This window comes from Halichoerus grypus, chromosome 2 (genome assembly GCF_964656455.1).
Source record: "Halichoerus grypus chromosome 2, mHalGry1.hap1.1, whole genome shotgun sequence".
NCBI classification, from domain to species: Eukaryota; Metazoa; Chordata; class Mammalia; order Carnivora; family Phocidae; genus Halichoerus; species Halichoerus grypus.
Genome location: NC_135713.1, coordinates 127,204,837 through 127,231,699, shown reverse-complemented (window position 1 = coordinate 127,231,699; position 26,863 = coordinate 127,204,837). Strand labels below are relative to the sequence as shown.

The 26,863-nt window shown below is 38.8% G+C and overlaps 1 protein-coding gene and 1 pseudogene across 4 annotated transcripts in view; one reads left to right on the top strand and one right to left on the bottom strand.

The window, feature by feature from the left end:
* Nucleotides 1-26,863, top strand: part of CDC42SE2 (CDC42 small effector 2) — a 144,930-nt gene that overhangs the window by 56,468 nt on the left and 61,599 nt on the right. For 3 of the 4 annotated variants that reach the window (XM_036076509.2, XM_036076507.2, XM_036076508.2), the window contains exon 2: nucleotides 13,245-13,327. The exons of the other annotated variant lie outside the window; for it this stretch is intronic. The gene's annotated coding sequence lies outside the window, so the exon portion shown is untranslated. The remainder of the gene's footprint in view (nucleotides 1-13,244; nucleotides 13,328-26,863) is intronic. 4 annotated transcript variants of the gene reach the window in all.
* On the bottom strand, nucleotides 17,742-21,176 carry LOC118525692 (plakophilin-4 pseudogene; annotated as a pseudogene).

The window sequence follows — 26,863 nt, the reverse complement described above, 5'->3', positions numbered from 1 at the left end:
CTCTGCCCCTCCCCGCACCTCCTCCCCCGCTCATGCACATGTGCTCTCTTTCTCAAATAAAAAATCTTAAAAAAAAATAAAAATATAAGTCATACCTATAAGAATCATCTCAGATATAGGAAATAATAAAAATTAGGTATGGAATGATAAAAGGAGTATGCTACCATTATGTCTACTACAAAAATTTGTATATTTTATATATGTAATTTTATAAATGCATGGATTATCATTGGAAAGATACATAAGAAAATGTTAATAGTGCTTATCTTTGGTGTGGAGAACAGGGTGATTGGTAGACAGAGTGAGGTGTAGTAGTTCAAATCCCGCCCAAGTGTCCATTGATAGATGAATGGAGAAAGAAGATGTGGTATATATACCCAATAGAATATTACTTAAGCCATAAAAAAGAATGAAGTCTTGCCATTTACAACGATGTGGATGGAGCTAGAATATTATAGTAAGCGAAATAAGTCAGCCAGAGAAAGACAAATACCATATGATTTCACTCATGTGGAATTTAAGAAAAACAAAACAAAGAAAAGAGACAAACCAAAAAACTCTTAACTCCAGAGAACAAACTGATGGTTACCAGAGGGGAGGTGGGTGGGGGGATGGGTGAAATAGGTACAGGGGACTTAAAGGGGTGAGCAGTCAGTTAAGTATAGAATTGTTGAATCACTATACTGTACACATAAAACTAATAAAGCACTGTATGTTAACTGTACCGAATTTAAAATAAAAAAATACTGAAAAAAAAAAAAACCCCAAACCAAAAAACTTTGAGTTCATTGAAAAAAATTCACATCCCATTTATTTTGTATTTATACTACTTAGTCAAAGTGAGCAAATAAGGTGTAAAGTGAGAATGTTTGCCCAATTAGAAAGTGATGGAGGGGTGCCTGGGTGGCTCAGTCGTTAAGCGTCTGCCTTCGGTCATGATCCCAGGGTCCTGGGATCGAGCCCCGCATTGGGCTCCCTGCTCGGCGGGAAGCCTGCTTCCCCCTCTCCCTCTGCTTGTGTTCCCTCTCTTGCTGTGTCTCTCTCTGTCAAATAAATAAAATCTTAAAAAAAAAAAAAAAGAAAGTGATGGAAAACGCATGTATTTATTATACCCAGTGGCCTAGATAGTGAATAAAATTGATAGTTAATAGAAACATGGACTCAATTCTATTGAGCTGGAGACCTTGTTGACATCTTGGATGATGGATTGTAGGGATCGTGGTGGTAACATTTAGATTCATGTGCTGTTTTTTCACTCTTCTAATCAAATGGAAGGTGTTCATTTCCTAGGGCTGCCACAATGAGGTACCATCACCTGAAATTTGCTGTCTCACCGTTCTGGAGTCTAGAAATCCAGAAATCCAAGGTGTCATCAAGGCCATGCTCCCTCAGAAACCTGTAGGAATCCTTCCTTGCCTTTTCCTAGTTTCTGATGGTTTACAGGCAGTCTCTGGCATTACTACCTTGCAGCTGCATAATTTACAATCTCTGCCTTCCTCATCATATAGCATTCTCCCTGTTTGTGTCTTCCCATGGCTGCCTTCTTATAAAGACACCAATTATAGTGGATTAGGGGCCCACCCTACTACAGTATGACTTCATTTTAACTAATTACATCTGCAACAGTCCTGTTTCCATGTAAGGTCATATTCAGAGGTAGTGGGGGGTACATCTTCAACATGTCTTTTCTGGGGGCCAGTAGAGGGAAATGGACACAATTCAACCCCAAATAGAGGGTTTTCTTTCCTGTTTCTTTCCTGTTACAGCCTTCCATATATATAAAACTGTTTTGTGAAGTTGTATGAAAAGATAAGTAATGTTTCACAATTTATTTTAAAGACTCTTAATAGAAAAGTTTTTTCTATAAGGAGAAAAGATCCCATCTCTGAATCAAATCAAACTTAAGAGTGAAGTCTACTAAACATTATGTTTTAATGAAAATACAGTATTTTTTTCTCTTAGTGTTGTAAAAGTATGAGGATTGTAAATAGTAGTGAGTTAGAGATGACACTGAATGACTAATTCATACTTTGTACTTGTTAATAAAGTCATACCATGAAGATAAATACCGCCTATTTTCTTGCGCTTTTGTGCTCATGTAAAAATGGCTTTTTCCAGATCAGTTTGACCTAAAGATAAAATTAAATATGGCAGCAGAGAGGACAGAGTATTTAGCTCCCTTCTTAGTTTTTCTTTTGTACCATGACCATTACAATTCTATAAAACATGAGGAAAACTTTAAAAATTCTTTCTCCCCTTTCTCTCTTCCTCATGTATAAATCAGAAGCCAAGTATTTGTTAGCCTACAAAGTCTTTTTAAAAGTTATTCCTTAAATACACCTTTTTGATACCTTTTTATCCTTTGTGAAATGAGCGTTCTATCTGAATAAACCTACCAGTTGTCATTTAGATTTCCTTCTGTGTCTCCCCCCCCCCCCCCACTCAGGGTCAAATAAAAAATAAAAAGGAAACTCTTTGCAGTCTTAAAGTGCTTTTTTCCCCCCTGAAATGTTCATTAATAGAGGAAAAACATGTATTCAGCTTTTTTATGAGTAATTCCTCTGACTTCTTTGTGAAACAGGCAGTTAAATCTTAGATCTTAAGACATTAATTATATTATGTTCTTAATAGGGTAGGCTAGGGTAATGTGCTTTAATTCAGCTGCCACCTAGTCATATTTAAAATATTTTATAAATTCAGGTATCATAGACTGTTAGAATTGATTTGGTCTGTCAGTAATTGCTTAGCCTGGCGTTATCTCAAACGCAGGAATCTTTTAATTTAATTTTTTTTGTTTCAAGGTTTCATTAAAATTCTAGTTAGTTAACATATGGTGTAATACTGGTTTCAAGAGTAGAATTTAGTGATTCATCACTTTACATATCACATCCCCACAAGTGCCCTCCTTGATTACCCATCCCCCATCAAATGTAGGGATTTTTTTTTTTTTTTTTTTTTTAAAGATTTTTATTTATTTGACAGAGACACAGCGAGAGAGAGAGCACAAGCAGGGGGAGTGGGAGAGGGAGAAGCAGGCCGCCCGCTGAGCAAGGAGCCCGATGTGGGGCTCGATCCCAGGACGCTGAGCTGAAGGCAGACACTTAACGACTGAGCCACCCAGGCACCCCAAATGTAGGCATCTTTTTAGTGTTCCTTATTTTTAAAACCTTAAGGGAGTGTGAACTCACCACTTCTTTAGCCAACCCAGTATCTTTTGGAGGGCAGTTATACTTTATATGGTTCTTCCTTTTTTTAAAACAAAAATTGCCTTTCTGAAACTTCTATGTAATGGCTTTGGTTCCATCCTCTTTGATAACCCACAATAATGCTTCCTCTTTCTCAGACTGTATGCTTTGGCCTACACATATTTGAAGGCTGTCCTGTCTCTTCTGTTTTTTGCTGGGCTAAATCTCTAGTTCCCTTAACTCTTACATGACATCTTTTTCAGACTCCTCACCATTCAGCTCTTCTTTGGATATATTCTTTTTCTCATCTTTTATTTTTTTAAAATCTGAGTATAGTTGACATACAACATTAACATTAGTTTGACGTGTACAGCAAAGTGATTCCCCTCTATGTTATTGTATACTTCCCACAAGTCTAGCTACTGTCGCCATATGATACTATTACAATACCGTTGGCTGTAAACAAATGCTATGCTTTTATTTCTGTGACTTACTCATCCCATGACTGTATCCCTGTATCACCCACTCCCTTCACCCACTTTGCCTGTTCCCCCCCATTACCTTGCCTCCCCTCTGACAAAAACCATCAGTTTGTTCTCTGTATTTATAGGTCTAATTCTGTTTTTTGTTTGCTTATTCATTTGTTTTTTTTATATTCCACATGAGTGAAATCATATGATATTTGTCTTTCTCAGTCTGACTTATTTTACTTAGCATAATACCCTCTGGGTCCATCCATGTTGTTGCAAATAGCACAATCTCATTCTTTTTTTAAGGGTGTGTAAATATCTTCTCCCATTCAGTAGTTTGCCTTTTTGTTTTGTTGATGGTTTCCTTTACTTTGCAACAGCTTTTTATTTTGATGAATTCCCAGTAGTTTATTTTTGCTTTTGTTTCCATTGCCTGAGGAGACAGGTCTAGAAAAATGTTGTTAGGGCCAGTGTCAGAGAAACTACTGGTTGTGTTCTCTTCTAGGATTTTTATGGATTCCTGTCTCACATTTAGATCTTGAATCTATTTTGAGTTTACTTTGGGTATGGTGTAAGGAGGTGGTCCAGGGTCCTTCTTTAACACAGAGCTGTCATATTTTCCCAGCACTGTTTGTTGAAGAGGCCATCTTTCCCCCATTGTACATTCTTGCTTCCTTTGTCATAGATTAATTGACCATATAGGTGTGGGTTTATTTCTGGCTCTGTATTCTCTTCCATTGATCTATGTGTCAGTGTAGGTGTCAGTACCATACTGTTTTGATTACTACAACATAGTGGTGTATCTTAAAATCCGGGACTGTGATACCTCCAGCTTTGTTTTTCTTTTCCTGGTTGTGTTCTGGTTTATAAAAATGTCTCTTAGGATATGGTACCCAAAACAGATGCCATATTCCTCAACTTGTGAATCTGAAATTATAGGCCTAAGTTACTTTTCATGATGTGGAGGTACAAGCAGGATTGGTAACTTCTGTAATATAAGTGCCCTGAAGGGAAGGTACCTGATACACTGGAAGAGCACCTAATATAGATTTGGGGGTTGGGGAAAGCTTCCTGAAGGAAGTGATGGCCATATCAAGTTCTGAAGAGTACGCCAGGTAGAGGTGGACAAGTGTGATGCCCTGTAGTCACGAGAGGGAGAACCTGGTGTTTCATGAAACAGAACGAAACTGAAAATGGCTGGATGATGGCACAGTTATGGGGCATTGAGTGGAAGAGGCAGTAAATGATGTTCAAGGGAAAACTGGGGAGCACGTCATAAAGGCCCTTAGAAATTGTATTAACTGAACTGTTCCTGAGGATAATAGTCAATCATTAGTGGCAGTTTTAAGTAAAAAAAAACAAACACCACCAACCATTCATTTTAGAAGGATCATTCTGTCCCAAATGCCAACGAATTGGAGGGGTTGGGATGTGCCAGGAGATCGCTTAACAGCTATAATGGTAATTTTTAGATATAATGGTGGTGCCCAGGCCTTGACCAGTGGCTTTTGGGTTGGAAAGAAACAGACTGGAATAGTTCAGAGAATTCCATTGTTGTTTGGCTGTAGTGGGGAGGGATGGAAAGGTAGGAGTCAAGGATTTGGTTTGAGAAACTGGGTAGATGAGAGAATTTAATGAAAATCATTTGAATGGGGAGGGGGCGCCTGAGTGGCTCATTTGGTAAGACGACTGCCTTGGCCTTAGGCCATGATCCCAGGGTCCTGGGATCAAGCCCCATATCCGGCTTCCTGCTCAGCAGTGAGCCTGCTTCTCCCTTTGCCTGCCGCTCCCCCCCCCCCACTTGTGCACGCTCATGCTCTCTCTCTCTCTCTCTCTCTCTGTCAAATAAATAAATAGAACATAAAAAAAAAAAAAATCAGGGGCGCCTGGGTGGCTCAGTTGTTAAGTGTCTGCCTTTGGCTCAGGTCATGATCCCGGGGTCTTGGGATCGAGCCCCGCATCGGGCTCCCTGCTCCGCGGGAAGCCTGCATCTCCCTCTCCCACTCCCCCTGCTTGTGTTCCCTCTCTCGCTGTGTCTCTCTCTGTCAAATAAATAAAATCTTTAAAAAAATAAAAAAAAGAAAATCATTTGCATGGGATTGGAATAGAGGAGTGCTGGGGAAGAAGTGAGGTTCAGTTAAGCCTGAGACAGAGATAGCACATGCAGGTGGGGTGTACTATATGCATTTGGTTATGTGAGGCTGAACTGAAAGACATCTAGGCTGGAGAACTTTGGACTTTAGATAGAGCTTGACTGGGAAAGTAGGTTTGGCTGTCATCAGTATACATATGGTAGCTGAACTTAGGAGAGTGATCTGAAATAATTTAGAGCATTGGTACAGTGAAAGAGGAGGGCACAGACCAAAACTCTTAAAGAACTGTGACCTTATTATATTTTAGCTAAACACCTTTGGTGTTTTTGATGGGATTATTTGGGAACCAGCAAAAAGAAAGAAATCAGGGCTGCTTTAATTTATTTAGTAGAAACCCACCAAAATTGTTTGATTGGAGGAGTGAAAATGGTTCTTAAAATATCTCCCTTAGTCAGCTCTCAGTGTCTGAAATTCATGTTATTAGAGGTTCTCTACTTTGGGGTAAGGCATTGTTTCTAAAGGAGTTACCTGTTAAAATGTAGATGTCCCTAAAGACAGCTAAAATACTAATTGGTGGTGGTGATATTTTTAGGTCAGTAGGTTTTTTTCTGGACTTCACACTGAAGGGACAGATAGGAATTTGAGAAAGATTAGGCTTGGGAAACATGACATTGTTAGGAGTATGGGGCAACAGACCTGGATTTGTGCGTTGAGGTTACCAAGCACCTGGATAAAGAGATAAGGAGAGTGAGAGCCAGAGATTGTGTGTGTGTGTGTGTGTGTGTGTGTGTGTGTGTGTGTGTGTGTGTGTGTGTGTGTGTATGTGTGTGAAATGGGGATGGTGAGTTGGAGAGCAAAGAGGTAATGTCATTAAAAAGACATAAGAGAACATTTGAAAAGATAAAGAACTAAATAGATGGAAAATCCTGAAAGTATTTCAGTTATAAATTAGGGCAGCCATATAATTTATCATCTAACCTAGGACATATTGAGAAAATTTATTATCTAAACTGGGACATACTGAGATAGAAAGGGGACTGACTTCTGAGTAATTACATTGTGAAAACTTGCATAAACTGGGGCTATCATTAGCAAGTAAGAACAAATGGTCACTGTAGTTATAATGTGCTTATTTTAATATAGTGTAATAAAATAGTATCAGTTTTTAGCTACCATGTGCCAAGCATTGTACTAACTACGCACTTGATACATCTTAATTACATTCTTAAAATAATCCTCTCGGGTAATTGGCTGTTGTTTTTATTTATAGTTGATGAAACCAAATCTCAGGGAAGTTGGCCTACAGTTCTCTGTGGCAGTCAGACTTGGACACAATGAAGTGATATAAACAAAATCCAAGTAAACTCTTAAACACTACATTGTACTGCAGTGGCTGTGGGTGTGCATCTGTATTTAAAAATGCCCTTTGACTTGCTCAGAAAATTACTCTCGTCATATTACATCATGTATTAAATCCCATTCCCCTTCTGATAGTCATTTATCTGAAGGCTTACTTTGTGCCAGACTACGTTATCTAGGCATTTTACGTGTATTAACATAATTTAAACTCATGATAGCCTTATGAATTATTTCCTTTTTATAGTTTAGGAAGTTGAGGCATGGTGAGTAACTTGTCTAAACTCAACATATTTAGTAAGTGGCAGAGCCAGAATTCATACTCTGACAGTTTGACTCCAGAGCCTGTTTTCTTAATTGCTCTCCTCTACTGCCTCCTCTGGTCCATGTTCTTTATGTGGACCTGTTTTCATTTCTCTTGGGAGTGGGTTTGTTTTGGTGCCTGGTAAGTGTATATAAGAAAGTTTCCACAGTGTTTCCAAAGTGGTTGTACAACTTTGCATTCCCACTGGTAGTGCATCTTTATTACCACGTCCCAGCCTTTTCCACCAGTTTTGAAACTCTGGTAGTTAGAAATACATTCATTCTCCCTGTTTAAAAGTTTTGCCTCATTCACAGCTACTCATGTATATACTGTCATTTCTATCCATTTCTGTAACCCTACCACATCCTACGCTTTTAGGGCCCAGGAACGTTAACAGCACCAGCGAACAGTAGCTAGAGGCAAAATGTCTTGAATCTCTAATAGTATCACCATTGGCTAGGATGTTATTGCCCAGATAACTTTTCACTTAAACTGTGTAACTGAATGGTTATATGCCTTTCTTTACAGTGTACTTAAGGAGGAAATAAATGGTAGTGATTTATTACAGTGCTAATAGGTTTTATAGTATACTGATTAGTTTAGAATTTGGGGGCAAATTTCTTTACTTTCTTCAGTGTGTAAAATGAAGAAATTGAACTAGATTTCTCATAGATCTTTATTGTTCTTGCCAGATCTGTATTTCTTTGGGAAGAAAGAAAGAATTAGCATTTGACTTAAATGAGCAAGGAGATGGAACACATACTTAGTACATATTTTTCTTTCAGTATCAGAGTAATTTAATAGGGTCAAGGCCTGGTAATTTAAGCCATTATTCATTGAGGAAAAGTGGAAACTAAACAAAAATGTTACTGTAAGACTTAAGGCTTTAGCTTCTTGTAGTTTGACCGGCTTAAACCTAAGACTTTTGAATTGCAGTGGATTTGGGCACTTAAAAATAGATTTTTATTTTTAAATTCATAAGAGCATCTGAGGGTTGCAAGGAATCATAAAGCTGGTCTAGATCAGCTATCTGGTATTTTCAGATCGCTGCCGTAATACTCCGACTGCTGATGATAGGTGTCCGAAGGCAGGACGTTCCCTTTGAGGCAGCAGTGACTCAGAAAGATGTTCTAATGTGTGGAAAATAGAGCCTCTGCTCATTCATTCTAGTTGTGCCATTTGTGCTGATGCAGAACTAGCATGATTTTTCTCTGTGACTGCCCTAAAAGTATTCTAAGGTAGCATTACTAACTCATTTCTCTAAAGATGAAGCCCTTTTTTCATAGCAGTGTGATGGAACTGAGACTGTTAACTTGGAGAATACATATCTCTGGATAGAGATGGGCTTACACACTTCTGATATTATCTAAAATAAAATTTAATGATTAAATTCAGCTGAAGAAATAATGTAATTTTCTGTTATCAGTATAAATAATAGGCAGATGGGGATAGAGGTGCCATTTAATATGTAAAAAGCACCAAGCCATGTCAGCAGTTAACAATTAATTAAAATGGATCTGATTTGATGATTTCTTCATTAATTCTAAGCAGAATGTGAAATACAGTATAGTGGTGATACTGGGATGAATGCTAATAAAATTACTATATTAAAATGTTTTTGGTTGACAGTGAAAAAAACTTTTTTTATCTAATTCCTACCAAATGTAATGAAAGCCTGGGGTACTTTGTGGACTGCAGTTGAATGAGTAATAATGAAATCCACTAAATTTTCTTTTTGCCCATGCCGAATTATATGGGGTTAGCTAGGGTGCAGTTTTTGACATATGCTTTCTTTGTGATCGGTAATTATGGTTTTGATCTTTAACATTGAGATACTATACTTTTCAATGGAATTATTTTTCAGAAAAAAAGATAGTGGCTGTGATTTTCATAGTTAATGCATTGAAAGGGTCTTGCTTTTCATATTAATCAGTTTTGCTTTCAGTTATTAATATGCAATGAATTTGATTTAAAATTAACTGCACATATTTAAGTGTTCAGTTTAATAAATTTTGAAGTTTTTATACCTGTGAAATTATCTCTACAGTCAAGATAATGAAAATATCAGGCACCTCCAAAAGGTTTTTTTCAGCCATTTGTGGGTCTTTTTGTCCACCATCCTCTATTCCCAGGCAATCAACTGAATTGCTTTCTATCTAGAGATTCTAGAGTTTTGTGTATATGGATTCTACAGAATATACTCTTGGTGTGGCTTCTTAGCGTAATTATTTTGAGATACATCCATGTTAAATAGTGTATAATAGTTCATTATTTTTCTTAAAAGTAGTAAAATATTGAATGGCTTTACCATACTTAGTTTATCGATCCGCCTCTTGTTGGATAATTGGGGTTCCACTTTTGGGTATTAAAAATAAAGGTGCTAAGAACAGTCTTTTGTGAACATAGACTTTCATTTCTGTTAGGCAAGACCTAGGAATAGCTGGCTTGTATGTTAAGTGTGTGTTTAATTTTTTAAGAAACTGCCAAACTGTATTCTAAAGTGGTTTTACCATTTCACATTCTCATCAATAGCATATGATCATTCCACTTGCTCCATATCCTTGCCAATGTTTGTATTTTCCTAATGAATGATAATGTTAAGGTATATTTTCATGTCCTTATCTGCTGTGTGTACATCATTGGTGAGTATGTTAAGATCATTTGTTCCTTTTTATTTTTTTATTTTTTAAAAGATTTTATTTATTTATCTGACAGAGAGAGACACAGCGAGAGAGGGAACACAAACAGGGGGAGTGGGAGAGGGAGAAGCAGGCTTCCCGCTGAGCAGGGAGCCCGATGCGGGGCTCAATCCCGGGACCCCGGGATCACGACCTGAGCCGAAGGCAGGCGCTTAATGACTGAGCCACCCAGGTGCCCCCATTTGTTCCTTTTTAAAATTGGGTTTTCTTGGGCGCCTGGCTGGCTCAGTTGGTTGGGCGACTGCCTTCGGCTCAGGTCATGAACCTGGAGTCCCGGGATGGAGTCCTGGGATCGAGTCCCACATCGGGCTCCCTGCTCAGCAGGGAGTCTGCTTCTCCCTCTGACCCTCCCCCCTCTCATGCTCTCTCTCTCTCTCATTCTGTCTCTCACATAAATAAATAAAATCTTTAAAAATAAAATAAAATGGGGCTTTCTTAATGAGTTTTGAGCATCCTTTCTTGTATTCTTTCTGAATATAAGTCCATTTTCAGATCATGAGATTTGCATCTATTTTTTTTTCAGCATGTGAGGTATCTTTTGTTAAGTGTCTTGCAGATAGCAGAAATTAGTAATTTTGATGAAGTCCTGTTTGTCACTTTTGTCTTTCACATGTCATGCTTTTGTGTTTTATCTAAGAAATTTTTGTCTAAGACCACAAAAAATTTCTACTATGTTTACTTTGTGGAATTTTATAGTTTTAGGTTTTACCTTTAGGTCTGTGATTGATTTTGAATTAATTTTTATATGTGGCACAAGGTGTGGACATCCAGTCATTCCAGCTCCATTTGTTGAAAAGGCTCTCCCTTTCCCCACTGAAGTGCCTTTGTAGCAAGGTTTATTTCTGGACTGTCAATTTTGTTTTATTGATCTGTGTCTTTTCAGTACCACACTGTCTTGATATTTGCAGTTTTATAACAAATCTTGAAGTCAGGTAGTATAAGGCTTCCAATATTAATTATCTTTGAAGTTGTTTTGGCCGTTCTAGCTCATTTGCATTTCCATGTGAATTTTAGAATCAACTTCTCAATTTCTACAAAAGCTGCTGGGATTTTGATTAGAAATGCGTGGAATCTTTTGCTCAAATTGGAAAGAATTGACATGTTAAGATCATTGAATTTTGAACATAGTAGTGTATCTCTCCATGTATTTGTCATTGTTACACGTCATTTGATAATTTGTAATTCATATTTTCCAGTGGTAATATTTCCAAAAGTGGATTTTTTGATTGTTCTTTGAACAGTTGTTCTATAGAAACAGTTGATTTTTTAATTCTAGCCATCTCTTTTCTTAATTTTGTTTTCAGATGAAGCATAGCATCCTAGTTCATTGTTAGTTTAGATTGGAAGAAACATGTAAGTTTACAAAATGTAATGTGTCAGTATCTTTCAAGGAGTGATTGGTATTATCCCCAGTATTTTGTCTTCATTTTTTAAAAAACAAGATTATTTATTTGAGAGAGAGAGAGCGAGCTGGTGGAAGGGCAGAAGGAAAGAACCTCAAGCAGACTCCCCGCTGAGCACAAAGCCCCACGCGGGGCTTGATCTCACGGCCCTGAGATCATGACCTGAGCCAAAATCAAGTCAGACACTTAATTAACTGAGCCACCCAGGCACCTCATTTTTTTAAAAGTAATCTCTACACCCAGTGTGGGGCTCAAACCTACAACCCCGAGATCAAGAGTCGCATGCTCTACCTACTGAGCCATTCAGGCACCCCGTCTTCATTTTTTTTTTTTTAAGATTTTATTTATTCATTTGAGACACAGAGATAGAGAGAGAAAGCATGAGCAGGGAGAGAGGCAGAGGGAGAGGGAGAAGCAGGCTCCTCGCTGAGCCAGGAGCCCGATGTGGGGCTCGATCCCAGGATCCTGGGATCATGACCTGAGCCTAAGGCAGATGCTTAACGATCTGAGCCACCCAGGCGCCCCCGTCTTCATTTTTTTAATGAAATATTAATATTCTTCATAATATGGAACCTTGAAACTTCAAACTACTATTACTTAAATGGTTGAATTTGTAGGTAATTTCAGGAAAGTAATTGATTCTGATGGAGGCATTGTTACTTGTTTTTATGGGATTCTGAGATTTCATTCAAGTTACATATTTTAGAGAATCAATTACCTTGGTATTGGTTTTGGGAGAATGAAGGAAAGTATATGATAAGGACTTTGAGGTTTGAGGCTTATGCACATGAATCACATTGCAGCTTACGGAGATGGAGAAAACTGAGGAAGCAATGAATTTGGGATTTTCATTTCAGCTTGGACATGATTTAGGCCTGTTTGTTGACTGTGTTAAGTGCTTATATGTTTATTTGGAGGCTCATAAATGAAGAAATATATCTTAGGAAAAAAAAATATTTCTTAGGTCAAAAATAGGTCTGAGGTCACACAGCTAGTTATTGCAGAATTAGAACCCAAACCTAGGGCCTGCTGACTCCAAAATCAATGTAGTCATTAGCCCTATACTATATTGTATTGTCAAGGCAGAAAAACATGCTTGGCTTTGATAGTAATTAATGTTCCCTGTGAGCTATTATAAAAATATAGCAGAGTTTGCAAAGTCAGATGCCAGCAGGATCCAGACAGATAACTGAGTTGTGTTATGAGAGAGTGATGACATCTGCAGGCAACTGCAAAGCCTGTGACCCACCCAACGGATTAGCTGCTAATCAGCTCCAGCAGATTGTTACCATGTGGGAATGTGGGCCCATTATCGCTAGATCTTCTATTTTTTTTTTTTTTCCCCAAGAGAGGTCAGAAATCTTGATTTCCATGTTGAGTCTTCTGATTTATAAATGTAGGCAGCTGTCCTTTAACATGAGTGTAGGTCAACCTTATTTGTGTCCACCACACATAAATGTGTGTTGGATTCTACCCAGTGGGCAACTTCTGCTAAGAGTTGTATCTGGTATTCTGTGGACGCAACAATAAATTTATATGATGTGAAAGGGTGGTAACCGTGTAATAAGCACACTACAGCCTTTGAAATGAAAGTTGCTTAGTTTGAACATGGGGTTTATTGAATCTGGTATTTAAGTTCAGTTTTCTTATGGATCAGTTAATATAGATGGGGGAGGAGGGAATTGTTCCCTGTAGCCTTTTGCTTCCTAATTGCATGCTTTCATTTGCACATAGGGCCAGTTGCGAGTTTGTGGACGTTTGACTGAAACCTGGAACCCAAATGAGAAGAAACCTTCAAGGAACAACTTCTGTTGACAGTGAGTCTATAGTCATCTGTATGCATAATATGGAATGTTCTCAACCCAGAGATAGCTAAATGGGTGACTCCATTGACAAGGAGTGGTGAGTCTGACTGTCCCCACTGATAATTAACTAAATCCTTTTCATAAAAAGAGAACTCCTCCTCCTCCATTCTTAGCATTTACTCTCTGTTGAATAGTAAATTAATTTTTGTATTACAGAGAATGACAGCAGTGCAGTTTAGGAAAGTTCCTTGTCCCTAACAGTGTATTTAGTGTATGGTTGCAGTTTGACTTTTTTTATTCAGTTAGGCACATCCTTTCCTTTGTCATTGTATTTTTCTCTTTTATTTCTTTGCCTAATTATACCATCTTCCAAGGCCTGTCTTCTTGAAATATTCAGCTAACATTAAAATGATGGTCATGATAATTAACAGCATCCACTCTAATCTTGGTTAATGGTAGGTGCCCTTGCCTTGGGAATCATTTTAGGAATAGATCCAGTTTTGGCGACTGAGTAATAGAAGGGAAGTCTGTAAGAGGATTCTGGGAAAGGTTTTCTTGGTTTTGAGAAAGAAGGAAAAAGTTGATCCCTCTACTCCCTAGAGGTGGTTTTATCTGGATGTGACATCTGGAACTGCTGTAGCCATTTTGCTACTAGCCTGAAAGTGATGTCCTTATGTAAAGTAAGGCAGACTCGAGAACGGCAGAGAAGTAGAACTGGGGCTCCATGTAATGTATGTAGAATCACCCGAACTGTGGATTCCTTGTGATGTGAGGTAACAAATTTCCTTAATGTTAAGTAGTTTTGCCCTTAGGTTTTCTATTACTGGCTGTAGAAATCCTCTCATTTGATTTCTCCTCTTTCTGATTACCCACTGTCTTTAGTGTCTCATTCATTTATTTCTCCTTGATTATGTTCTGTGCTGTCCAGTAATGCTGCTTTGTATATGTTGCTTTTGAGGCACATTGTAAACTTTGTGAAGTTTTTTTTTTTTTTTTAGATTTTATTTATTTATTTGACAGAGAGAGACACAGCGAGAGAGGGAACACAAGTGGGGGGAGTGGGAGAGAGAGAAGCAGGCTTCCAGCTGAGCAGGGAGCCCGATGCAGGGCTCGATCCCAGGACCCTGAGATCGTGACCTGAGCCGAAGGCAGACGCTTAACAACTGAGCCACCCAGGCGCCCCAAAACTTTGTGAAGTTAAGGGCTGTGTTTATATCCCTCCTCTGTCTAATGCCAGTACTGTCTTCTTTTTTTTTTTTTTTTTTAAGATTTTTAAAATTTATTTATTTGACAGAGAGAGAGCGAGCAAGAGAGGGAACACAAGCCGGGGGAGTGGGAGAGGGAGAAGCAGGCTTCCCGCGGAGCAGGGAGCCCGATGCGGGCCTCGATCCCAGGACCCCGGGATCATGACCTGAGCCGAAGGCAGACGCTTAATGACTGAGCCACCCAGGCACCCAGTACTGTCTTCTTAATAAAGCCAGCAGTGCATATTTACTGAATTGAATTGTTTGAACAGTTGAGTATTTGAAAAACCAATCTACAGAATTGAACAATTAGAGATTTTCTTTCCTTCTTTTCTTTCTTTACTTTCTTCTTTTTCTTTTTCTTTCTTTCTCTCTCTCTCCCCCTCCCTCCTTCTTTCTTTCCCTCCCTCCCTCTCCTTCCTTCCTTCCTTCCTCCCTCTCCTTCCTTCCTTCCTTCCTTTCTTTCTCTTTTTCTTTCTTTCTTTCTTTCTTTCTTTCTTTCTTTCTTTCTTTCTTTCTTTCTTTCTTTCTTTTCTTTCTTTCTTTCTCTTTTTCTTTCTTTCTTTCTTTCTCTCTCTCTCTCTCTCTTTCTCTCTTTCTTTTCTTTCTTTCTTGTTTTATTTCAGAGAAGGGGGAAGGGCAGAGAGGGAGAGAGGGAATCTTAAGTAGACTTCCCCGCTCATGAAGTGAGCCAAAACCAACTGACTGAACCACCCAGGTGCCCCTACAGAGATTTTCTTTTAGTTCAAATCCTTTTCTTTAACCACACTGCTTCCCTGCAGGATTATAAATGAAGTTTGGCTTTTAAGATGATTATTGTGTAACACATATTCAGGTGGTTAGTTCTACTCTAAAAAAATGGTGCTCATATTTTGTCTTTTGTTTTTCTTTGACTTTACTGTTAATATCAGATCTTTTCCTATATATTTGATTACTGGCTTTCAGTGTAATAAATTTCACTATTCTCTGGCGTAAAAACAGGATAGTTTATGTTCTATTTTCTTTGCTCATTATAGGAATAAGGGACATAAAAAGTAAGAAACATAGTAATTCAGAAATAATTAGTATTTGACTTTGAAATGCACATTCAGAAAAAGCCTCCCTAAGGTGTACATCTTTGATCTGCTCTTAGGACCTAGTTGTGTGTCTTTGTGTGTGGGGGGTAGGTTTCATGGTGAATCTAGTACCTTGTGTGAACTCAAGAGGAGTCTTGAGTTACAGGATGGATTATTTACTCCTATTTTGTGCTCGCTTCGGCAGCACATATATTTACTCCTATTTTAAGGCTCTATGAAACAAAAACACTTTTTTTCCTAACTCAAGCTAATCATGTACTCTTCACTATTTAAATTCTACTGTTGTGATCTTGAAAAAGTCGGATGTAAACCTCTTTTGCTTTGAGAAAATATATGGTGTTGGTTTCTGTTGTGTTAAAAAGGAAAATCATAAAGCCTGTGGGTAATTTTGTAAGACATTTTGAGTTAATTTTTTTTTTCCTTGATGGGTTGTTATTAAAGTTTGGGGGAATAACTTTTTAAGAAGGTAGTGAAAGTTGTATGATATGCTTAACCTATCAATTTTAATTCAGTAATACCATTCAGTAATATTAGAAGTTGAAATCACTGAGGTCAACTGTAATGTACTTTATTTCATAAATACTACGAAGAGTTTGTTAGAATGGAACATGTGCCCTAACCCAAGGCAGTCACAGCAGGCATGTGATCTCAGCTAGATGAATCAGAATGATCTTAGGATATTTGCTAGGAATGCTGGGATAAAGGCACTTATTTTTTTTTTTGGCTGAATTTCAACAGAAATCAAAATGTACTCATTAAACTCCTGGAAGCTACCTTCTTACCATAAAAGGAAACCAGTTGAGTAAGAAGCAAACACTGAAGGAGTAGAGAAAAACCATGCCCTGACCACTAGATCCAGTCTTCCCTGAAGATAGTATACTTCTAGACTTTATTTAGTTTACATGAGCCATTAAATTCAGTTTAGTCCAGTTGGCTTTGGATTTTATGTTTCATGTATATGAAACCGTCTTAACTGATAGATCTTTTATTCTAAACTATATAATGATAACTCAAGGGACTTAATAAAACTTGAATTGTGAATTAGGCAAGTAAGTCTCTGATAATGCAGTCCATTATCAGGTTTGTAAGGTGGCAGAAAAGGCCATTCATTGATTGATTACAAGGATTCAAGTATTAAGTAGAAGAGTTAAGGTGGTAAATAAATACATAGTCCATGCCATTGCTAAGTAGTTTATTGTTAACTGGAATAGGCTGACATGATGTGAATAATCCTACTAGTATATAGTAGGATTATTAACTGAGATTAATAATCTCTTACTAAACAAGATTAGGGTTGTACAGGCAAAGGAGTATCCATCATCTCTTGTGATTAGCTCTTTGGTGGAGACGCCTACTGAACCCCTGCTACCTCTGAAGCTGGTAAAACAATTGTGGGGAACCCGGAATTGGCAATCTTTAAAAAATATATATATATAAATTATTATTCATTTTTTCCTAATAAAGCATTAGAAAAGTGTACAGTCCTCAATCCCATATTCAGATTTTTTTTTGTTTGCCTTATTCCGAATCTTGAGGCCAGATATACTGGGGTTTCAGAATTCTTCAGATTTTAGAAAGGTTAATATATGCACACACTGTATTAATACCTCTTTTTTACTTAAGGGACAAAGTGGTTTCTGTTATTAATAATACAAATAATAATGCCTTACATGAGTTGAACTGCTAAATGACATACTCTGTATACTTTTCAACATTATCTTAACTATTTAACAGTTTTTTTTTTAGTAATAGCAGTAAAACATGAGGGACATTCATTTCATTTCTTTTTCTGTCCAAACTATCAGAACATAACTTTCTTCACATTTGAAAAATCCCCTTTTCTTTGATTTTACCTACACATCCCCCATCTCATTTCACCCATTTCTTAAACTTCTTTATTGCATCGCCCACACCTTTACCAGACTACAGAATCTACAAGTAATTACATCTGACACCTAAGTAGAGCTTAGAAAGTCAAAGTCTTCTCTCCCAAAGGTTTCCTCACTTCACTGATAATTCTTCAAAAAAGAAAAAAAACTGCTCTTCACTCATACATTTCATACTTGGACATTTCAGCAAATCAGCAAGGCAGGCTTTTCTTCTCATTCAAAACAAGATTAGATAGAGTAGTTCTACTGAGCATGTTGATGCTACAACCCATAAGTCTGGGAACCCTGGGTACTGTTCTGCTCTATAAGAACGTTGTTTCGTGGAATAAAAGTCTATATAATTTGTGGTTGATTTCAGTCCATACTGTGTTGAATAATTAGTAATAGGGAAGTGAACTCATTCATCAAAATAATGATCTTTATAGCTATGAGGAGACAGCAGACACATCTATCTGTGTATGGCAGGGTTCTTACTGTTGGAATCATTTTGACTACAATACAGTCGGTGTGGGAGCTGTCTGTTTTGTTTTCTTGCTGGTGAGGAATAGGAACTGATGTAAGTTGGTGAAGATTTGCTGGAGCCAGAGTATATAAGCCTTTGTTTGGTTTTCTTTTGGCTATTGTAATACTGCATAGGTGGCTGGGTCCTATTGTATTCAGAGTGAGGGTTTCTGATTCGTAACCATGCTGGTGAGGAGGAGATGCTGCTGACGAACGATGGGTGACATCTGTTCGTCAGTGGTTGACAAAGAAGGATGCAATTTGAATTGGTCTCACTCGAATGTAAAATAAAGGTATAACAAAATAGTTTTGATTCCACCCATCCTTTTCAGAAATGCTTTGGAGATCCTCATATTGCTATATTGTATTCAAGACCTGGGCTGCTGCCTTCACCACTTATAGCGATGATCTGTCTCCTCTGCCCTTGGTTATGTCTCTATCCTCCCTGAGTTGGCCAGGACTTTGTTGTTCTCCATGTTTTTGCTGGTGACCTCATGCAGAGCACAGCAGATGGTCTCATCAGACAGTACATGGGGGCCAGTGCTACTGGGAAGCTGGTTGGCCAGGTCTCTCATGGTGTATTTACCTGTGAGCTTTTTGTCCCAAACATCTAGCACCATATCCGTCAAAGCAGTTGCTTCAGATGGAGCATCTATCATTATCTGCTTTCAGAAGTCCTACAAGCATGGGCAGCCCTTTGTATTTGTGGATGGTCACCTGGATGTACTCTGCAAACTAGTTTCCAGCAGAGGCTCTGGAGAGATCCAGCAGAGCCCTCCAAGGTAGCTGGCATGCAACTTTCTGGTAGAAAAATCAGATACGGTTTTACCACTGATGGATGCCACAGCATCTCAGCCCGTTTGGAGTACTTTGACCGTCTTGGGATATGACCAGCTCCATCCCGTTGATCCTCTTGTGTCCTTCTCTTTCTGTTCGCCCCCTGACAGCCGGGCTCCAAGTCCTTGCTGGGAGATTCTTTTCCTGGTAAGGCATCCAGTTAATTCAGCCCCAGCAGCCAGGCCTGAGGGGCCTCCAGGTGCAACTGATTGGGCAGGTTCCGTGGGGTGCAAACGCAGTTCACCACAATCTTGGTGTTGTAATCACATGTGTTCACACATGTGTGGATCCCATGCAAAAGTGAGTTTACTAGCACCTCACAGGGTTGCATGTGCTTCTTCACTTCCTCCCCTGTGGAGCTGGCAACCTGTCGTATTAGGCAGAACAAGTGAAGTCTGAAATTTAGTTTTGTGATCATCATGAAAAGAAGAGCTATTCCATCCAGAATAACTGGAACATTCATAGTGTTTGTTAAGGTTGAGAGAGCATCTTGATTGATTGTCATCTTTATAACATCACATGGAGATAAATTCCAAAGAACTCCTGTAACAAATTCCCTTACTTCGGCATCAGTAGATTTTCTCATCAGTTGGAACAAGGCAGGTATCCTACCAACATTTTTTTTTATTGCTATTTTATTTTCATCTGTAGACTTGCAAAAACAAGGTTTCGGAGGGCACCCCACAGCATTCCTCCAAACTTCCAAAACTCTGTCGTCCAAAAAGTCGAACGGATGCTTGATTCTTCCTTACCTATACCCCTCCATCTGTACTTTGTTGTTGCCAAAGCACAGGTGCTGCAGGTAGGCTGCTGCGTTTGCCTCCCCTGATGGCCAGGGTGCTGCAGCATGTGAATGACTTCAGGCAGCTTGGGGTCATGCCAGGCAAACTCCCTGGGGTCTTTCTGAATACTGTCTATTGATGGGGATCTTGTGCTAGCATCACATGTGGTGTTGCATGCTGCAGCCTGTTATAATTGCACTCCTGCACTCGGTGCTGTATTGGCCTGTAGGGCTCTGGGCAGGTAGCTCTTGTGTTCAGAGCATAATTATTTCTTTGGTATGTAAGGGTGCTTTGCTGGCTGGACATCCTTTGCATGTTTCCAACACCTACTGTACCTGGGCAATATAGTGCTGCCTATGATCTTTGGATTTCTACGGTTCCGTGGTTTGGTCTGTGATAACATTGGGCTGTAATAGGTCTTCCCCTCCTATATAGGAGTGATGAGCAGGTTGGGAGACAGAGCTGAACGAAGGTCTTTTCCAAGCTGGTTGTACTGCCTAGCACAGGAACTCTAAGCCTTTCAGGCTGTCTGGCCGATGTGGAACCATACTCTTCCTAAATGGCATACTGCTGCTGTGCAAGTTGTTCTATGTCATGAACAGTCCTTTACAGTGAAGGTCACAGGGTATGGTGCGGTGGTCATCCCTCAGTGTTTGGGGGACAATGACCCCACTTGGCCTTGGGATGGGAAGCTACTTGAGTCTGTGCCTTCCATCAGGATCAGTGGGGACCCTACTTTGGTAGTGGTTTGGTACTGAGAGGTCGGTCAGTTGGGATTGGAAGTCTGCTGGGAGGTGACTGATCCAGCCCTATGTACAACTACGGGGGAAGCGAGTCTGTATGCAGAGTATGGTGAGGCTGCCTGCTGAGCAGGTAATGGAGTGAAGGAATATGCACTGGGGTTCAGTGGTTGGGAGTCACTCACTGACACAGAGCCGAATCTGCTCTCCAGAGAAGTTTTCTGTAACCCCTTTGAAGGAGACGTGCCTCCTGATAACAAAAGAAAGACTGCTCCAGATGGAGCTAAACTAACTCTTCTCATGGCCCGATTAGCTACGGATGGCTGAACCAGTGTTGTCCTTCAGCTCTTGAGTTTCTCACCAAATGGTTATTAGTTGATCCCATGAATGAATGCTATGGTCTGTTGTCTGTCTTACCCAAATTATAGCTGTTGTGGAAACTCCTTGCTTCTACTGGTATCTACTCTTGGAATAAGAATTCATTTTTGTTGGACTTCTTGAGTTACCCAATGATCTTTCATGGAGAGATGTCTGTGCTGGTGAATAGAGGGTCCCTTGTGCCAGTGCTGTCCTGATGACATCGTTGTTGGGATGAACAGTGTCAGAAACTCCAGGTTCTTTTATACCAGTATTTGGCACATCTGTTGATCTCCAAGGAAGTGACTTCTCAGTTGAGCTGCTCCTTTAGGAAGGTGGCTGTGGCGTCTGGTTTCATGCCTGGGCCAGTGGAGGCAGCTTCCTTTCTGTGGTTGCCGCTCCTCCGCTAGTGAAGGCCTGCTCAGGAGTGGGCATTCCTCCTTCCAGGTTAGGCAGTGGCTCTTGTCACTCTGGGAATGAGGTCCATCTGCACTGAGGGGTTGCCGCTGTGGCACTGGAAAAAATTTAAAAAGTGGGTGCAGGGCTGCCCGACTCTCCCTCCCCCATTTCCCCCCTCCCCTGAATTAGCTCTCCCACCACCCACAGCGGTGATAGCTAACTTGCCCCTCTACCTTGTGCCCATGGTGTCACCTCCGCGGCCAGCATTGACAAGGACTCATTTTTATACTTGAGAAAACTTAGAGACATTCGGTGATTTTATGGAGGTTTATGTAGCTAGGAAGTAATAGAGTTGAGATTATACTCTGTATCTGTTTGGCACTGATATCCATGTGCTAAATAAACCTCTGTTGCACTGCCTCTTCATGGTGCTGTACTGTTTAAATTCATCTCTTTATTGTGAACATTAGGAAGGTGATTATTCTTTGTTAAGTTTAATCAGCCAATCTAACAAATTCACATAGTATTTCTATTAGTCTTGCAATTGATTCACTTAGCTTTTCTGGGAATATAGTCTATTTGTAATTAAACATAGTTTTAAATCTTGCTTATCCTTTTCAAATTTTATATCATATTGGTTCACTTACTAATTACATTGGCTAGAACTTGTGGAACATTGTGATTACAGTGAGCATCTTGTCTTGTTAATTTAATGCATCTAATGTTTCACTAAATGCTTATTTAACATTAATTGGAACATTGATATTCTTTCACCCCTGAGCATGAAGCCAGACTTTAGTACTCTTTATAAATAAAATATAAAAGGGATTGGAGTACTTCTGTTAAGAGTTTTTAAAAATCCGGGGTGCCTGGGTGGTTCAGTCGGTGAAGCATCTGCCTTCGGCTGAGGTCATGATCTCATATAAATAAATAAAATCTTAAAAAACAAGTTTTTAAAATTCCTATTTGGACATCTTTGTAGGCCAGACTTTAAAGTCTTATTTGTTGCTGTGTCAAAATTGCTATAAACTAAAACTGACTGTTACTTCTACCTACTTATACCACTCTTCATTTTTTTTCAAGATTTTATTTATTTGAGAGAGAGCAAGCATGAGCAGGAGGAGGGGCGGGTGAAGAGGGAGAAGGAAACTCCCCGCTGAGTGGGGAGCTTGTTGCGGAACTCGATCCCAGGACCCTGAGATCATGACCTGAGCTGAAGTCAGATGCTTAACCAATTGAGCCACCCAGGCGCCCAATACTGCACTTCATTTTTAATCTCTTATAGTCTGTACATAATATCTTTTACCTCTTCGGTATATTCATTTTTATACACTTAAAAATATGTTTATTATACTTTATAACTTGCTGAGTTATATTTATTTTATCTATGTATTTTAAAAATTTTTTGTGGGGGGCTAACATGTAGTAGGAGCTCAGTGAATACATAATGAATAAGTTAATTTTTATAATTATCTGATTAGTGAGGCATCTTGATAAGCCTATGTTTGGCTAATGATAGGAAAATATTATATCAATTTTAGAGATGGAAAAAAACCAGAAAATACATATTTATTATTGTTGTAGTTTCTTGGTTTCATGGTCGTGTGGCTGATTTCAGATATACCAATTTCCCTGACTTGATAGCATTTTGCTGTGGGTACCAGTCTTTTAGAAGCTCTCTGGTGCTCTGGTGGGTTTAGGTATTTCTCTCTCTCTCTCTCTCTCTCTCTCTCTCTCTCACACACACACACACACACACACACACACACACATGTTAGGAATAATTCATTCACCAAATGTGAGAGAATGAGGAAATGTGTATATAAAAGAAAATTATTAAGGAAGTAGAATGGGATTGCTCCATTCAGATATTGCCCCTGAATGGTTCAGAGTTTCTCCTGTTAAACTTGAAATTATCTGTAAAGAAGTAGCTTTGGAGATTTTTAGGGAATGGAATAGTTGGTATTAGCTCTTTAGTTTTGTCAGTATGATCCAAAATATCTGTCTCTATCTATAGGTAGAAAATATTTTTGAAAGCCTGGTTATAGTGTTACAGTTTAAGGGAATGAAACTGATATTAAATTCCTACTTTGGTTAATGATCCAGGGTTTAAATATCTGGAAATAATTGCCATTTGAGGGTCTGTGCTTTGCTTAAGTAAATAGAATTGGTGGCTCAGTGTTGGGCCCATTCAGCAGCTAACCCATAGTATAATAATCCTTACCACAGCAGCTGGAATTTATTGTAGCTGTTGCTGTATGTTCTCACTGTAAAGGCCATGATTTCCATGAGGAAATCATAAAAGCAGCCCTTTTGTGGTTTTGATTACAGAGTGTTTTCTGGGCAGCATGAGAAAATGCTCTGCTTGTTTTGTGCTATGTGGATATAAGACATGCTTTTATAAAAGAAGCCATTTCTTCTTTGAAAAGTAGTCACATGCAGGAAACCTATTTTCATTTTTTATTAGCATCTAATAATATTTGTGAGTGGTTTTAATGTACATGTTCACTGAAAAAATACTTAGAGGAAATGATACTAATTAAAGGAAATGTGTTGATCTTAGGGTGGATATAGAAATTTTCCACTCAAGACCATATTCCCCATAGTCATCTGTTTCTGTAGTTTTCTTTAAAAATCGTTGACCCATAGAACTCACCACAAGTTGAGTGCTATGTGTATTGTCAGTGGGTATTTTAATTTATTTTAATTACAGTGTAGTTAACATACAGTGTTGTTTTAGTTTCAAGTGTACAGTATAGTGATTCAACACTTCCAAACATCACTCAGTGCTCATTAAGTGTACTCTTAATCCTCTTCACCTCTTTCACCCACCTCCCCTCTGGTAACCCTCTGTTCTCTATAGTTCATAGTCTGTTTTTTGGTTTGTTTCTCTCTCTTTCTTTTCCTTTGCTCATTTGTTTCTTAAATTACACATATGAGTGTGCTCATAAGGTATTTGTCTTTCTCTGACTGGCTTATTTCGCTTAGTATTATATGCTCTAGCTCCATCAATGTCATTAAAAAATGCCAAGATTTTCCTCTCTTTTATGGCTGAGTAATATTCCATTGTATATACACACACACCACCTCTTCTCTATCCATTCATCTATTGATGGACACTTAGGCTGCTTCCATAGTTTGTCTATTGTAAATAATGCTGCAATAAAATAGGGCTGTATATATTCCTTTGAGTTAGTGGTGTTGTATTATTTGACTAAATAACCAGTAGTGTGATTACTGGATCATAGGGTGCTTCTATTTTTAATTTTCTGAGGAACCTCCATGCTGTCTTTCACAGTAGCTGTAGCAGTTTGCAGTCCAACTAACAGTGCATGAAGGTTCCTTTTTCTCCACATCCTGGTCTACACGTGTTGTTTCTTGTCTTTTTGATTTTAGCCATTCTAACAGGTGTGAGGTAAAATCTCATTGTAGTTTCGATTTGCATTTTCCTGATGATGACTGATGTTGAACATCTTTTCATATGTCTGTTGGCCATTTGTATGTCGTCTTTGCAGAAGTGTCCGTTCATGTCTTCTGCCCATTTTTAAATTATTTTTTTTATTTGGTGTTGACTTGTATAAGTTCTTTATGTATTTTGGATACTAAGTCTTTATTGGATAGGTCATTTGCAGATATCTTCTCCATTCAGTAGGTTGTGTTTTAGTTTGTTGGTTCTTTCTTTTGCTGTGTAGAAGCTTTTTATTTTGATGTAGTCACAATAGTGTATTTTTGCTTTTGTTTCCCTTTCCTTAGGACATATCTAAAAAGATGCTGTTATGGCTGATGTCAAGAGAAATGACTGCCTGTGCTCTCTTGTAGGATTTTTATGGTTTCAGGTGTCTCATTTAGGTTCTTAATCCATTTTGAGTTTATTTTTGTTTATGGTATAAGAAAGTGGTACAGTTTCATTCTTCTGCATGTAGCTGTCCAGTTTTCCCAGCACTGTTAGTTGAAGAGACTTTTTCCCATTGCTAATTCTTGCCTCCTTTACTGAAGATTAATTGACCATATAATTATGGGTTTCGGGATGCCTGGGTGGCTCAGTTGGTTAAGTGTCTGCCTTCAGCTCAGGTCATGATCCCAGGGTCCTGGGATTGAGTCCCACATCGGGGAGCCTGCTTCTCCCTCTGCCTGCCACTCCCCCTGCTTTGTACTCTCTAACAAATAAATAAATAAAATTAAAAAAAAAAATTATGGGTTTCTTTCTGGGCTTTCTATTCTGTTCCACTGATCTTTGTGTCTGTTTTTGTATCAGTACCATAATGTTTGGATTACTATAGCTTTGTAATATAAATTGAAGTCTGGAATTGTGATACCTCCAGTTTTGTTTTTTAAGATTGCTTTGGCTATTTAGGGTCTTTGGTGGTTCCATATAAATTTTAGGATTTTTTCTTCTAGTTCTGTGAAAAATGCTGTTGCTATTTTGATAGGGATTGCATTAAATATGTAGATTGCTTTGGGTAATATAGACATTTTAACAGTATTTGTTCTTCCAGTCCATAAGCATGGAATGTCTTTTTTCATTTCTTTGTGTTGTCTTCAGTTTCTTTCATCAGCGTTTTATAGTTTTCAGAGTACACGTCTTTAGCCTCTTTGGTTAAGTTTATCCCTAGTTATTTTTTTATTTTTGGTGCGGTTGTTACTGAGATTGGTTTCTTAATTTCTCTTTCTGCTGCTTCATTACTAGTGTATAGAAATGCTATGGATTTCTGTACATTGGTTTTGTATCCTGTGACTTCACTGAATTCATTTATCAGTTCTAGTTGTTTTTTTGGTGCAGTCTTTAGGGTTTTCTTTCTTTTTTTAAAGATTTATTCACTTTAGTGAGAGAGAGCACACGTGTGTGTGTACGCGCGCGCGCATGTGCACGTGGGTGTGAGGGGGTAGGGGCAGAGGGAGAAGAGAGAGAACCCTAAGCAGACTCTCCACTGAGCGTAGAGTCTGATGGGGGGCTCGATCTCACAACCCCGAGATCAGGACCTGAGCGAAAATCAAAAGTCAGAGGCTTAACTGACTGAGCCACCCAGGCACCCCTTTAGATTTTTCTATATATAGTATCATGTCATTTGCAAATAGTGAAAGTTTTACTTCTTTACTAATTTGGATGCCTTTTATTTCTTACTGTTGTTTGAGTGCTATGGTCTTGTTATTGTTTTTGTTGTTTTTTTTTTTTTAGATTGATTTATTTTAGAGAGAGCGAGAGAGCGTGCGCGCATGTGAGTGGGGGCAGGGGAAGAGGGAGAGAATCTTCAAGCAGTCTCCTCGCTGAGCACAGAGACCCACGTGGGACTCAGTCCCACGACCCACGAGATTATGACTTGAGCTGAAACCAAGAGTCCCGACACTCAACCAGCTAAGCCACACAGGCACCCCTTGTCATTGGGTTTTAATGGCAGATAAGGAAGAGTAAATTTTGCTCTTTAAATGTTGGCTGACACTTTCATGCCTAATTACATTCCTAAATATTCTGAGTTATAGTTACGTTTCTCTGGTTCCCTCATATATTTCAAGCAGTTTACAAGGCAGATTTACCCGTAAACAAATCTTCCTAAAACTTTAATCTTTTTCTTTTTTTTAAAGATTTTATCTATTTATTTAAGAGAGAAAAGAGAGAGTGAGCGAGCTGGGGAAGGAGAAGAGGGAGAGGGACATGCAAACTCAATGCTGAGCACTAGGCCTGACTTGGGACTCCATCTCAGGATCCCTGAGATCATGACCTGAGC